At 43.9% G+C, this 15,166-nt stretch overlaps 1 protein-coding gene across 5 annotated transcripts in view; it reads right to left on the bottom strand.

The window, feature by feature from the left end:
- RNF220 (ring finger protein 220) overlaps positions 1–15,166 on the bottom strand; it is a 252,881-nt gene that overhangs the window by 221,898 nt on the left and 15,817 nt on the right. Inside the window, exon 1 of one of the 5 annotated variants that reach the window (XM_021673338.2) lies at positions 12,166–12,303. The exons of the other annotated variants lie outside the window; for them this stretch is intronic. The gene's annotated coding sequence lies outside the window, so the exon portion shown is untranslated. Of the gene's footprint in view, positions 1–12,165; positions 12,304–15,166 lie in introns of those variants that run through there. 5 annotated transcript variants of the gene reach the window in all.

Below are 15,166 nucleotides of genomic sequence, written 5' to 3'. Positions count from 1 at the left end.
ATATTACCCCCAAAAAAGTGGCTGTCTTTCCACTAGGGTAAAAGCTGTCTCCTGCTCCGCTCTATCCTCACACATTCAGAATGGTGATTGCTGGGCCCCCGAGAGGCCCGGGCTGCTTTAGGTGAGGGTCAAATGATTTACAGAGCCAAACAACTATGATTACATCCTTAATCAAGGCATTTAACTAGGTACAAGACAAGAGCTCCCTGTGCTCCAGGGACCTTTTGCAGAGAAAAGTGGAAACTTGCTTCAGGGACTCTATGCCAAGGAGGCATATACCTTAGGACACTTCTGTTAAGCTTGGAAATGGAAGGAGAGGAGATCTGACTCCTCCTAAATTCAGGGGGAAGAGCTGAGCTGACAGAGAAGATTCTAACCCCAACTTTTTCTATCCAAAGGTTTCTTCTAGTTTTTTTTTTTTTTTTTTTTTTTTGTGAAATGGAGTGTCGCTCTGTCACCCAGGATGGAGTACATTAGCACGATCTTGGCTAACTGCAACCTCTGGTTCAAAGGATTCTCCTGCCTCAACCTCCTGAGTAGCTGGGATTTCAGGCAAATGCCACCACGCCCAGGTAATTTTTGTATTTTTAGTACAGAAGGGGTTTCACCATGTTGGCCAGGCTGGTTCAAACTCCTGGCCTCAAGTGATCCACCCACCTCAGCCTCCCAAAGTGCTGGGATTACAGGCGTGAGCCACTGCGCCTGGCCTTTTATTCCTCTTTAGATTTGCAAATCCAATTACTCAACGACCGCAAAAGTTTAGATTCAGGAGACAGAGTCTCAATTGTGAAAAGGTCCCAAGTGTTCCTCTTTATCCTAAAGAACTCTGGTGCCTTGTTCCCCATGGCTGTAATCACCCTAAAGTTTCACTGACCACAATCTCAAGGTATCCTCATGTCCTGCTAGCTATAATAGTCACTATTTATTGAGTGGCTACCATAAATCAGGCACCATGTTCTAAATATATTATCTCATTTAATTTGTTCAATAGAACAAAATGATGAGTCAGCTGATTCCCATTGTGCAGACATGGAAGCCTCAAGCCTCGAAAAATTTAAATTACTTGCCCCAAAGCAACACAGCTAAGAAGTACCAGAAATGCAATTAAAGCCCAATTTGTTGCACTCCAAAGTCCATGCTCTTGGGCTAGCACCAGGTTGCTCAGCATGTTGTACTCCATCGCAGATTATTTGGTGTTTTTTCAGTCACTTCACATTTTAGAAATGTATTTATTTGACATTTATCGAGTACCTACTATGGGAAGGGTATGGTGGATACTTCAAAAACTATAAGACATTATTCCTTCCTCATCTTTTTTTTTTTTTTAAGACGGGATCTTGCTCTGTTGCCCTAGCTGGAGTACAGTGGTACAATCATAGCTCCTTGCAGCCTTGAACTACTAGGCTCAAGCGATCCTCCCTGCCCCAGCCTCCTGAGTAGCTGGGACAGTAGGCGTGCACTACCACACCCAGCTAAGTTTGACATTTTTTTGTAAAGACGGGGGTCTTGCTATGATGCCCAGGTGGTTTCAAACTCCTGTGCAATGGCCTTTTCACAAGTCGTCTGTTACTAACACTTTCCCTACGTCAATCTGTTAGTCACGCGGCAGCCAAAGCAATCTTTTAAGGTGATAGATCACAACATGGTACTTCTCCCTGTTTAAAACACTCTGTGGCTTCCTGATGAACCCAAAATAAAATCCATCTCTCCGTGGCCTAAAAGATTTACAGAGGTCTGGCCCCTCTCCATCTCATCTCCTACCATATTCTCCCAAATTCATTCTGTCCCAGACCTCGGGCCTTCTCTCCACTGCTCAAACATTCCAGGACCCCCTATTCCCAAACCCTTACATAGTGATCTCTGGCTCATCATTTCATATTTCAATTCAAACATTATTCCAAGGGCATACAGAATATATCTGACACAGCAGGTCATTTTTTAAATGACAAATAACTAATCATGTAATAATCAGTCATAATAATTTTCTTGATTCCACGTAATAATCAGTCATAATAGTTTTCTTGATTCTTTAATTTTAATATAAGCAGTTAATGATTTTAAAAGAATGTTTTATTTTATTTTATTTTATTTTTTGAGACAGAGACTTGTTCTGTCACCCAGGCTGGAATACAGTGGCACAATCGCAGCTCACTGCAACCTCCGCCTCCCAGACTCAAGCAATTCTTGTGCCTCAGCCTCCGGAGTAGCTGGGACTACAGGCATGCGCCACTGAACCGGTTAATTTTTATATTTTTAGTAGAGATGGGGGTTCACCATGCTGGCCAGGTTGGTCTTGAACTCCTGGCATCAGGAGGCCTCGGCCTCCCAAAGTGCTGAGATTACAGGCATGAACCACCACACCTGGCCTTTATGTTTTAAAGATGCTCAAATTTAGTAAACTATTTACTAGGCAAACTAAAATTTGCACATATCAAACAAAAATATTACACCCTGCAGTTCATTTCGCTGTTTTAAAACTTAAACACATATAAGAACTCCAAGTGGTCACAAAGAACGACAGAATTGAAAAAACTTCCCATTTTCGTGACATTATCTTTACAGTTCACGTGCTGTCATTGTTTATTTTGAATATACTGTGTAAATGCAGGAAGGAATATGCTGTGTCACGGGAGTTGGAGATACAAACTGTCCTGTGGAAGCTCAACTGATTCTGAACTGTTACGTACTTATTCTCAAATCAAGCTGAATTTGCAGACGTCAGGGGCCCACAGTACAACTGGAAGTTCTCCAAATTCTTCCTTATAGATGACAAGGTTCATTAAAGGACAAATAATTGAAAAGTGCTAATTTGGTCGTGCACAGGGCTCACACCTGTAATCCCAGCACTTTGGGAGGCTAAGGCAGGTGGATTACTTGAGGTCCAGAGTTCTAGATCAGCCTGACCAACATGGTAAAACCCCATCCCTACATAAAATACAAAAGTTAGCTGGGTGGAGTGACGCCCACCTGAAATCCCAGCTACTCGGGAGGTAGGAGAATCACTTGAACCCAGGAGGCAGAGGTTGCAGTGAACCGAGATCGCATCACTGTATTCCTGGATAGAGTGCCTGGGCAACAGAGCAAGACTCAAAAATAAAAAGCTAATTTGAAACTTGCATACATATCAAAACCCAAGAGTAACCACAGCAATTTTTTCAAACTTATACCAACAAAATATTTGTGTGGGGAGAAATATTTTCCAACTGACATTGTTTAAAACTGCCCACACATGATGATATTAAAAAGCAGACCAGAGCTTTTTGTGGTGGTGCACACCTGTAGTCCCAGCTACTGGACAGGCTAAGGCAGGAAGATTACTTGAGCCCAGGGGCTTGAGGCTACTATCATCACACCTGTGAATAGCCACTGCACTCCAGCCTGGGCAACATAGCAAGACCTTGCTTCTAAACAAACAGGCCAGGCATGGTGGCTCATGCCTGTAATTCCAGCACTTTGGAAGGCTGAGGCAGGTGGATCACCTGAGGTCAGGAGTTCAAAACTAGCCTGGCCAATATGGTGAAATCCTGTGTCTACTAAAAATACAAAAATTAGCCAGGCATGGTGGTGGGCACCTGTAATCCCTGCTACTCGGGAGGCTGAGACACAAGGATCACTTGAACCTGGGGGGTGGAGGTTGCAGTGAGTCAAGATCGTGCCAGTGCACTCCAGCTTGGGCGACAGAGTGAGAACGGGTCTCAAAAAATAAAACAAACAAACAAAAGCAGACCAACTTTTAGTTGATTATTGTTTTAAAATGCCTCTACAGAGAAGCAGGATTCTGTTCCCCTCCCCAATGCATACTTGATCACAATAAAAAAAAAAAATCAGAGTGCTTTAACAGGGGGAAACACAGGGTATTATGAGAGCAAAAACATGGTTGAAGAAGTGGAAGAACAATAGGAATATAATGTCCCAGAAGCCAGGGTAAGGGGAATTCCAAGAAGGATGAAGTAGCTGGTTGCAACCAATATACAGAGGATTCCTCTTTTCAAGCTGGGTGCCAGGGCCAACTGGGAACAGGGCCCAGAGATCTCCCCCTCTGCTACATGAGAAGGTAAAACCCAGGTGCTTTCCTCTGGCTGAGATGTGAATTAATTCAAAGGGAAAATGTCTTATATTTGGCCTTAGCCTTACTATCAGCAGCAGGAAGATCGATGAGCACATATCATATTGAGCCAATGGCTCTATGCTCTCCAGACCCTAATCCTGCAACAAACACAGCTAATGGCTACCACCAGCCCTGCTGGTGCATGAGGAGGAAAGTGATCCACTCAGAAGATGGGCAGGGATGTAGTCGTCTTGCCCACTCCTATGTGGCTGCAGCACCAAGTTAAGTGGGGGAAAAGTTTCATAGATATAGCCACAAACGGAGCTGGTTAATTGAAATTCCATTTAGCATTCACATCTGCTGTCTGTTCACCCCATCTTGCTCACTTGAAGAAGGCAGCAAGCATTTGACCACTTCAAGTCTTATTTCATTTTTAAACTAATTTCACTATATAGCTCCTGGACAATCTGTGCTTTTTGAATGGTGAAACTGAAATAACCATGAGTTAACCTTTCTACAAACTAACTCAGAAGAAAAAACAAATTCAGAAAAGAAAACTAATTTTGTAAACACACACACAAATCATTTCCCGGCAATTGTGACTGTAATCCCATCCACTTAACCATTTGGAAGAAACAGAACTAAGTAGTAATTATAGAACCAGAGAAATCATTCAATTTTATCAATTCATCTCTCCAAGATTCAATCATAAATGCTAGGTTATGAGTCTGTCCCATAATATAATCTTCCAAATCATCTTTGAAAAATAAACTTTTATTTTAGAATAGTTTTTAAATTTATAGAAAAATTGCAAAGATAGAAGAGGGTTTCCACATACTCTTCATCCAGTTGTCCCTATTATTAATATATTAGTAATATGGTAGATTTATCACAACTAATGAACCAAATTGATTGATACATTATTAACTATATTTAGATTTCCTTAGTTTTTTTTAATATCCTTTTTCTGTTCTAGTGTCTCCAAATTACTTTTTTAAAATCATAAACTAAATTTTTAAATTATAAAAATAATACATCACTTGTTAGCTTTTCAAATACTGCAGAAGAGCATATATAAAAAAAGTATTACTTGCTTCTTCCTACCTAGGCATACTTCCCAGGGGAAACTATCATTAACAGTTTTATATGTATCCTTCTGACATTTTATATGCATATATAAAGATAGACATGTATGTATCTTTTTTTCTATACAAAGAGGTTTTTTTTTTTTCTCTGTATCTTGTTTTACATATAAGCACTTACGGCTCTAACTCATTTTGTTAACCTCTATGTGGTATTCTATAATATAGATATATCATTACTTATTTTACCAATTCCCTACCAACGTACATTTAGATTGTTTCTGTTTTTTTCACATTACAAACAATATTATAAAGAACATGCATCTTTAAGTACTTAACCCCCCTATATATGTAGGATAAATTCCTTTTTTTCTTTTTGAGACGGAGTCTTGCTCTGTCTCCCAGGCTGGAGTGCAGTGGTGGGATCTCAGCTCACTGCAACCTCTGCCTCTCGGGTTCAAGCAATTCTCCTGCCTCAGCCTTCTGAGTAGCTGATATTACAAGCGCCTGTCACCACATCCGGCTAATTTTTGTATCTTTAGTAGAGATGAGAGTTTCACCATGTTGGACAGTCTGGTCTCCAACTCCTGACTTCAGGTGATTTGCCCACCTCGCTCTCCCAAAGTGCTGGGATCACAGGTGTGAGCCACCGCACCTGGCCAGGATAAATTCTTAAGTTGAATCCCATCAAAGGATATTTGTATTTAAATTTTTCGTAGAAAGACATTGCCGAAAGGCCCTCCAAAGAGACTCTACTGCTTTACAGGCCTGCCAACCACACATACAGGGCCCTGTTTCCCCACTCCTTCATCAACAACTGTATGCTATCAAACAAATTACTCACAGTTCCTTGAAATGCTTCAAATTTTCCATCTTCCCACCTCCATCTTCAAGTTTTCTCTCCTTCTTTTGAGCTCTCTGGCTACTTGTGGTTTTCTTCCCACCTTCCCTGTGAAGGTTTTCCTGTATTTTCTTTTTCTCCACTTGCACTCTTGACCCCCCTCACTTCTCTAACACCATTCCTCGTGCTCACTAATTTCCCTTACAGTTTCTCTGCAGCTCAGCATGGCTGAATAAAGAACAGACCCTTCCTCTGCTCTCCCAGCCTGCTGGCCCTCCTGAACCACGAGAGAATGTTAACAGGGACACCTGAAAATCCTTCAATGGGTCAGCACATTAGAAGGAATATATTCAACCTGGTGTAATGCTAGGAGAAAACATCTGGAAGAAGTTGCATTGTTTCCTTTGTTAAAATCTTATCTGTTGCTTTTTTTCTACATTCCACACCTGGATAGGATTCCCCCCTTTAAAGCAATAATTCAAAATTGTTATTCATTACTCCCCTCACTTTCTTTTCTCAAGCTAGTGTTGGAGTGAAGGCAAAAGTAGAGGTGGAAGGAAAGAAAGGACAAATCCACACGTGGCAGACCGAAGAGCAGGAATGAAAATGCAGGAAGGCAAGAGGTGAGGAGGCAAAAGACAGTTCTGTGGAAAACGTCAACCTCTTAAGTCCTGTAAGAAGAGTTCTTCACTTAATTTCATCACCACTTCCTTCATTCCAAAGGTCTAAAAACAGAATCAGGGCCGGATTGGGTTGGAGGGTGGGGCACAGTGGAAGGGGGAGTGGGAGTATCCAATTCCTCCAACTGCAACTTTCCCCCACCCCAATTTCTTATCCAGCAAAGCTCTATCCACCACCAAGAATCAGCTTAATAGAATAAACCACTTAGGGCTACGGCTCAGAGGAAGTCAAAGACCCCACAATCTCCTTGCCTATTAAGCCTCTTAGAAGTTAGAATGCTGCTAAAGAAAAGTGATATTATGGCCGAGCTACTTAGAAAGAACACAAGGATGCGAAGTCGGAAAGAGGGAGGCCAGTTTGGGGGTTTATGAGCATCCATGGTTAACTAAAGATGATGGGGCAGGGTGGGATAGTGGAGTGGGAGGGAAAGCAGCCAGCCGCAAGAACAGTGCTTGGAAGTCTTCAAGTTGAGATTTAGGAGTATTTGTAGACTGTACAAATGCGATGAGCTCTAAACAGAGCAAGAGCAATTTTTCCCCTTAAAGGGGAAAACACAGTCTTAAGCATTATGTAAGTAATTAGAAAACGGGAAAAATAAAGCAGCCTGCAATGGTTTCTTCCCAGCTCCAATTTCCCAGTGATTCTAAGCATTCTATCACTTCCTCATCCTCTCCCCAAAACAGCTGGTAAACAGTAAATGGTCCACAGACTTGCTATCTGAGTGGATGTCCAGGTGGATGCATAGAACAGGATTAATCAAGCCCTTTACTAAACCCAGAAAAAGTCCTTCTGGTTTACTGTCCTTCCTCAGGTAGGAATTCAGTGTAGAATTCTAGTTATTTCCACTCTGTGCCTTTAAGAGTAGTTTAAAAAGGGGGTCACTGGTGAGTGCTAAACTCATCCTTGCTCCAGCCCCCATAAAACTGAAGCCAAGAAGGAAAGACAACATTATAGGTACCAACTCCCAAATATCAACTGGAAGATTTTTCAGCTGTAGAAATTGTCACAAACTGCACAAATGTATAAGAGTTCAGGGCTTGGGGCTGAGCATGGTGGCTCACGCCTGTAATCCCAGCACTTTGGGAGGCCGAGACAGGCGAATCACCTGAGGTCAGGAGTTCGAGACCAGCCTGACCAACATGGAGAAACCCTGTCTCTACTAAAAATACAAAATCAGCTGGGTGTGGTGGCGCGTGCCCGTAATCCCAGCTACTCGGGAGGCTGAGGCAGGAGAAAAGCTTGAACTTGGGAGGCAGAGGTTGTGGTTGGCGGAGATTGCACCACTGCACTCCAGCCTGGGCAACAAGAGCGAAACTCAGTCTCAAAAAAAAAAAAAAAAAAAAAAAAAGTGTTCGGGGCTTGCTGGAGTCACTGTCCCCATAATGCAATCAGGAGTGGAGGTAAGAGCTGGAGAAACCTGGTTTAAGAGACCTAAAATCTGTGCCAAAACCCTTGTAATATTAATCGTAGCTAACATTTATTGAAGGCATACTTTGTGCGAGGCCGTGTTCCCAGGACTTTATTTGTATTTTGTATTAACTCATTTAATCCTTACAACACCCCTAAGAGATTGATACCGGTGTTCATCTCACGTTACCCTGAGGAGATGGAGGCACAGAAAGGGTAGGTGCATCTGTCTCGTCTGACAGATTTAGCTCTTCTTAAGCTACTGTGTCTGTAAAGCACATTGGGCATTAGCAGACACTAAATCATCTTCCCCCATCCCACCAAAGGGTATGTTTGACAAACTTTTTTCTTAGATCATAACTAGTAAGTTCTAGGCAATGCACTGGGTACTGGGAACAGAGATCTTAGACTAAGACACAGTTCCCACCTCAAAGAAATCACAGTGCAGGGAGAGTGACAAGGGCTTGTGAGGGGGCCAAAATAAGTTGTGCCTAAGGGCAGCCACACTGCAAAAGGCTCCTATGAATTTTTCGAGTATGGACACAGCCTGACATGCAAAGTGTTCAGCACAGTGTCTGGCACACAGTGAACAAATACAAGTATTATTCTCATCACCTCATGAATCTGATCCATAGGTCTCTCTCTCCTGGAGTGTCCTTCCTTCTCATTGACTCTGGAGTAAGACTGCCTGCATCTGAACCTCTTCTCTCATACTTGCTCATGTGACAATGGGTATATTGCTTAAACACTGTGCCTCAGTTTCCTCATCTGTAAAATGGAGATAAACAACACCTGTCTCATAGGGATTTTATGAGGATTAAATACGTTATTACCTGTAAAGTACTCAGAGTAGTGCTTGACACATAGAAAGTGCTAGAAAAGTGTCAGCTATTATTATTAGGAGTAGTACTACGTTCTTCTCTTTGCCTGCAGTCATTTTACTTGCAATAAAAAGACTGAATTGAAATGCATCTGGTTTGGTTAGTTTCAGAAGGATAGGAAGTCTCTGGGACTAAATGGGAGGAGAACAGGACCCCTGGGAACTTGGAGGAATAACCCTGAACTTGTTAATTAAGATCTTGTTAATGAATTTGCTTGTTAATGGTCTATTAAATAATCACGCAATGAAGTTTACCACATAAGTAAAGCCTTTTTCTTTCTCTCTCTCTCTCTCTTTCTTTCTTTTCTTTCTCTTTCTTTTGTTCTTCTCTTTCTCTCTCTTTCTTTCTTTTTGCTCTGTCGCCCAGTTTGGAGTGTAGTGGCGCAATCTCAGCCCACTGCAACCTCCACCTTCTGTGTTCAAGCAATTCTCCTGCCTCAGCCTCCTAAGTAGCTGGGATTACAGGCATGTGCCACTGTCTGGCTAATTTCTGTATTTTTAGTAGAGATGGGGTTTTGCCATGTTGCCCAGGCTGGCCTCAAACTCCTGACCTCAGGTGATCTGCCCGTAACGGCCTCCCAAAGTGCTGGGATTATGGGCATGAGCCACCACACGCAGCCTAGTAAAAGCTTTCTCAAATTCTTGCTCTTCCAATTCTCCTGGCCCAGCTTTAACTTCTAAAGATCTTGCCTAAGGAGCAAGCCCTTCCACCTCTGACAGGACCCTCTTCATCTTGTCATCCTGGCAGATACAGCATGGCTATTCTTGCAGCCTAGGAAAGGTCTCTAGGTCAGAAAGCCCTCTTCGTCTTGACTCTGCCTATCATTCCTCAGGCCAAAGCACTGTGCCCGAGCCAAAACATCTCCCTCCACAAAACAGGAATAGAGTCACTGGCCCTGGAAACGGAAAAGTAAAGATGTCCCGAGCTTTGCTGAGAAGAAAGGCAAAGGGTAAACTTCTTTCAGTGGGGATTTGGCAAAATAAAATTTCAGCTGAGATGTCACAGATCTGTATAGATAATGGCCTGCCAACTTACATTCACAAAAAGTCTACAAGAGTTGGGTAACTTTTGCCCCAAAATACCCAGGAAAAGAGTGCTGCAGCTGGTCTCGGGGAATGCGGACTGTCTTCTGTAGCTCAACTTCAAGGATGGAATGGCATTTCAGAGGGCTTCCTCTAGGTTGAACGCTCAGGCTTTTCATAAACTATTTTAGCCCCGAAGACCATTTTGCTCTTTAGACAGACATTACATAGACATATTGCATGTACCTACGTTAGGTGAGGCTATGGCATTTATACGGTTACTTTTAGATTACAAAACACATCTGGTTTATCTATTTACTCAGCAACCTATAGGGTAGGGCAAGGACTATCTGCCATCTCCCATTTTATATATGAAGAGCTGGGGATCAGAGAAACAGAGACTTACCCAGCATCACATGGCTAGTAAATGACAGGCCCAGAGCTTCTGACTGTGTTCTTGCCCTACCATTGAACCGTTCCTCTATTTCTAGTCACCACCTCCCACTTGTAAACATGCCAGGAGGTGCCCAATGTTGCGGTGGATCCTGTGTGGCCCTTCAGACTATTTCCACATGGGTAGAGCCAGCTGGCAACTCTGCAAACTCAGCAGAAGAAACAGTGATCCTGGGTTCATTTACTTTAACAATAAATATTTACCAAGCCAGGCACTACACGAGGGGACACACTAGATGGACTCACACAAGGAGACAGATATGGGCCCATGGGAGAGGCACAATTAAGCAAATAATTACAATTTAATGTGATGAGCTTTTTTGTTTTCTGAGACAAAGTCTTGCTCTGTCGCCCAGGCTAGAGTGCAGTGACATGATCTCGGCTCACTGCAACCTCTGCCACCCAGGTTCAAGCGATTATCCTGTCTCAGCCTCCTAAGTAGCTGGGATTACAGGTGCCCACAACTGCACTGGCTAATTTTTGTATTTTTAGTAGAGACAGAGTTTCACTATCTTGGCCAGGCTGGTCTCGAACTCCTAACCTTGTGATCCACCCACCTTGGTCTCCCAAAGTGCTGGGATTACATGCGTAAGCCACCGTGCTCAGCCTGGTGATGAGTGTTTTTAAAGGGGAAGTTATGTTGGGGGAAAAATACCACCCCCAACTCCAGAAGCAAGGTTGAAGAGAGCATCCCCTCCTGCACAGGTACCTGAAACCCCCGAACCTCTCAGAGCAAGCCCCTAGTCATGGCTCACTGAACCTTCTAGCCGGTGGCAGCTGCCCCCTGGAAGGGTTAAAGCTTAAAGCAGAAAGCCAATCTGCAGGTGTTGGTGACTAATTCTGCCACTGAGAGATTCCTCTAGCCCTCCAACTTTTATTTCTTTACAAATGAGCATGTGAATGCTCAAGGGCTGGGGAAGAGCAGAGAGGAGGCTGGCAAAACACACACACCAAGCCCTCTCCAGCCCTTTCTCGGTAGAGCAACAGCAGTGAGAAGACAAGCTGGCCGGAGTCCAAGGAGCACCACAGCTCACACTGGCCTCCCTCACATCTGGCTAAGCACCTCCAGCTCCTCCGCTGGGCCACCTCATAATTATAACATTGCACCAAGAAGGGGAGGCCTGGGCACAGACAGTCAGTTGATCAGCAATAAGACAGGCAGAGGGAGGCAATCCGAGGAGGAGCAGCAGCAGAGCGGGAGCCGGGACAGGTGGACAGATCCTCCCCAGACAGGAGACAGGATGAGAAAAGTACTGTCTGCGTGCAGACCCTGGGTCTTCACCCTTCCCCTCCTGCCTGCCCAGACTCCTCAGCGGGCCTCCATCCTCTTCCATTCGTCCCCCCAGTCCTCACTCCTCTTTCTGCAAGGCCAAACTCCTTGGTGAAATCTTCCCCTGAGACTTTCACCCTAGAAGAGTGATTCCTAAACCTTAAGGAGCACAGGAATCACCGAGGGTGGCTGCTTGCTAAATACACAGTTTCTAAGCTGCATTCCTTGTGATTCTGAGTACGAAATCTAGTGTAGGCCCTGGGAATCTGCATTATAAATAACATTCTTCACCCCACCCGCATCCCTGAACCATCCTCCACTACCAACACCACACCACAAGTGATCTGAAGCAGGCAGTCTTTAGACCACATTTTGGGAAAGCCAGCCTTAGGGATGACTCTCTCTTGAAATCCTAGTGGCCTTACTGTCTGTTACTTTACATTATCATTTCTTTTCCACATATACAGTTTAGCTACTCACCTTAACCATAAGGCTGTCAAGAAGAGGAAGTATTATCTCCTGTTTCTTTGATTCCCCTGCAAACAGTACCGAGCACAACGCTCTACACACAGGAGCTCAGGAAATGTTCTGGATGTAGAACGATGATGAAGATAAGAGGCCAGGGAAGGAAAACCACAGCGGGGACGGTGGAGTGCAGAGGCCCCGGCTGGAAGGAACTGTTTTTAGCATGCCGCCGTGTGCCAGGCTGGAACAACGGTTTGCTTCGCCTTCTTTTTTTCCTTCTTCAATACTCTTGGCATTATACACCTAACCTCCCTTGTGAAAGTCAAGCCTGAGCAATGCACCTCCCAGAGGAAACTTTGCCAAGAAACTCTGCCAAGAATCCCGGGTGCTATGTGGCTTAGTTTAATGGCCAAGTGAGTACTCTAGACCCTGAGACCTGTCACGTTTCCGGGTAGAGCAAAGGATAGAGCTAAGCCCGAACTTTAGTAAAAAGATGAGGACACTTAATCTACCTCATCAACATCAGCAGGGCAATGGCCCTCCTTTGTTCAGCAAATCTTTCCTGAGTATCTACTCTGTGCCAAGCATGGTTCTAGGTGCTCATGGGTCCTCTGGTGGTTAAGATAGCATATGTCATCAGAAAGCATTTTCTAGTGACTTATCTTTAGAAAGTTACTTTAAAAGCAGGACCCAGATGATGATGAGCCCCAGACCCACATAAGCACCAAATGGACATTCTCAAGAATGCCTGGTTATAGGATGAAGTGCTATAGAGAGACCCAAGGTCAGGTCTCAGGCCCTGGCAGGAAACAATGCTATTCTCACTTTATTGTGAGCAATCCTTGGCAGCTCTGGAGATCTTTCTTCCACTCTCAGATACTATACTTTGTCCAAAAAAAGCAAACTGCTACACCTAGCTGCTTTGAATAAATAACTCCTTCTTGATTTCCAGGTATCAGCTTAAAGGTCACTTGCTCCAGAAAGCTATCCCTGACTCTTAGACAAGATTAGATGCTCCAACTTCTAAGTCTCATGCCATGTTATATTTCCCCTATGACCGCACTTTCCCAGAATCCTGCAATTGCTAACTGAACTTTGAGGTCCAGTAAGGCAGGGACTATAATCTATCTTGCACATCAGTCTATCCCCAGTGCCTGAAACAATGTAGGTACACAGTAAGTACAGCTGAATGATTAAATGAACTGATGAGTGCATCATATTTGACCAATGATGGCAACTGAGTCATGTCTCATGTGATAAAACTCTGACACAGTTTTATCCACTGCCACCAACAGACAGCTAAGATAAAGCAGTAATATTCCTTCTGTGGAACCAGTATCTTACAGAGGTAAAACTGGGGCTCACAGCAGCACCCCAATACAGACTCCAGGAGGCACTTCCCATGATCAAAGATGGATTCAATACTGCAGAGTCAATATAATGTCATCAAGAGCCTGAGACACAGGACTTGATGGTAAGTAAGGTTTCTTACAAGTCACTCAACTTCTCATAGGCTCAGCTTTCTCATGAAGAGAACACAGGCACTTTAGCAGCAGGTACTCTCTTTAAATAAAGAAGAAATGACAATAAAACTTTCCCCACACCCGGATGGTAAGTTAGAAGAAGGAGGCAGCCTTTGCAATGCAGCATCTCTGTGGTTAGGAAAGGGTTAAACCCATGTCTGGGTTCTTTTACCCGTAAATCAGCCTTGACTGCTGCTCAGTCTGAATGAAGCCCCACCAGGTTGGCCTGTCAGGAAGGAAGCCCATGCGTCCAGACTTTTGTTGTTCTAGGGATTTTTTTTTTTTTTTTTAAATTTTACTGCTCAGGAAGGAAGCTGAAGCCGAGGCCCTAACTGCAGTCCTGCTGATTCCTCAGCCGAGCATGCGCTACTGCCCTTACCTCTCCTGCTACCTTTTCTAGAGTTCCTTCTGAACCATGATTTTGGCATTTGGGCCTAAATCCCAGACTTTCTCCCCTTCTTTAAGAACCAAACATTAAGAACATTCAGCATTTCCCTTCCTACCTAGCACACACTTTTGTGACTAAATGTGGGAAGGGCTGGGGGCAGAGAGGGAGCAGAATTGGGTGCTCCATGACCTTCAGAGACACTTTACTTCCAAAGGTGAGCTGAACCCCTTTCTTTAAATGGAGCCATGAAGGAGCTGATAGAGACTGAGGTATCAGATGACTGGCCTCCAATGGCTATTTCTGCTACAAACATGTGTGGGCATGAGACTCTTCAAATATGAGCTACTCTATTTAAAGAACAGACTCAAATCCAAGGTCCTCAGGCACAGAGTCAGTCTTCCCTACTCCCATCCTCCTACTCCCCACCTTTCCCACTGACATGCAGAGTCATTCTCTGGTAGTCCCAAATCCCGTGGGGCTTTTTTTCTACAAAGAGAAAAACACTGAGTTTATTTGTGCGTTCGGGGTAATGGACAGCCCTCTTTTACTCCTAGGAGAATGCACACAGACACTATGCCCCGCCCAACCCTGCCCTCCCCTTCCCCCTGCTAATCCCTCCCCAGGCAGCCCCCCCAATCTCAGTCCTGCTGCTGTATTTCTCTTCTGACCTACAAGGCCCCTTCAAGCCCCGTCCTAAGCCTCCCCCAAGCAGAGACAATCCATCATGCTGTGGGACTGTGACACACACAGATGGGGGAAGGTTCACAGATTTGTCTCACATGGGCAAGAGGGTAAAAGTGTCTGTATAACTTAAAATCTAAGGACATACAAGAAACCCAGGGACTGTGAATTCTAATACTAGTCAAATACCATTACAGCAAATCTCATTACATGTAGTCCAAATCTCTACCACACACAAATTCTAATAACACTTTGATTTCAAACAATAGCCAGTAAGACAAAATTTCAGAATAAGAAAATACCATGAGATTTGGCTTTTCTAACTCGGGTCCCTGCCTAGATATCCAACCCTAGTCAAGTCCTCTCTCGATGCACAGACTCAGTTTCTCTAACCTGACTATTACCTTACTTCTAAATAAACAAG

This window comes from Aotus nancymaae, unplaced genomic scaffold (genome assembly GCF_030222135.1).
Source record: "Aotus nancymaae isolate 86718 unplaced genomic scaffold, 86718_ANA_hifiasm-v0.15.2.pri h1tg000007l, whole genome shotgun sequence".
Lineage (NCBI taxonomy): Eukaryota > Metazoa > Chordata > Mammalia > Primates > Aotidae > Aotus > Aotus nancymaae.
This window is presented reverse-complemented; position numbering and strand designations above follow the sequence as displayed.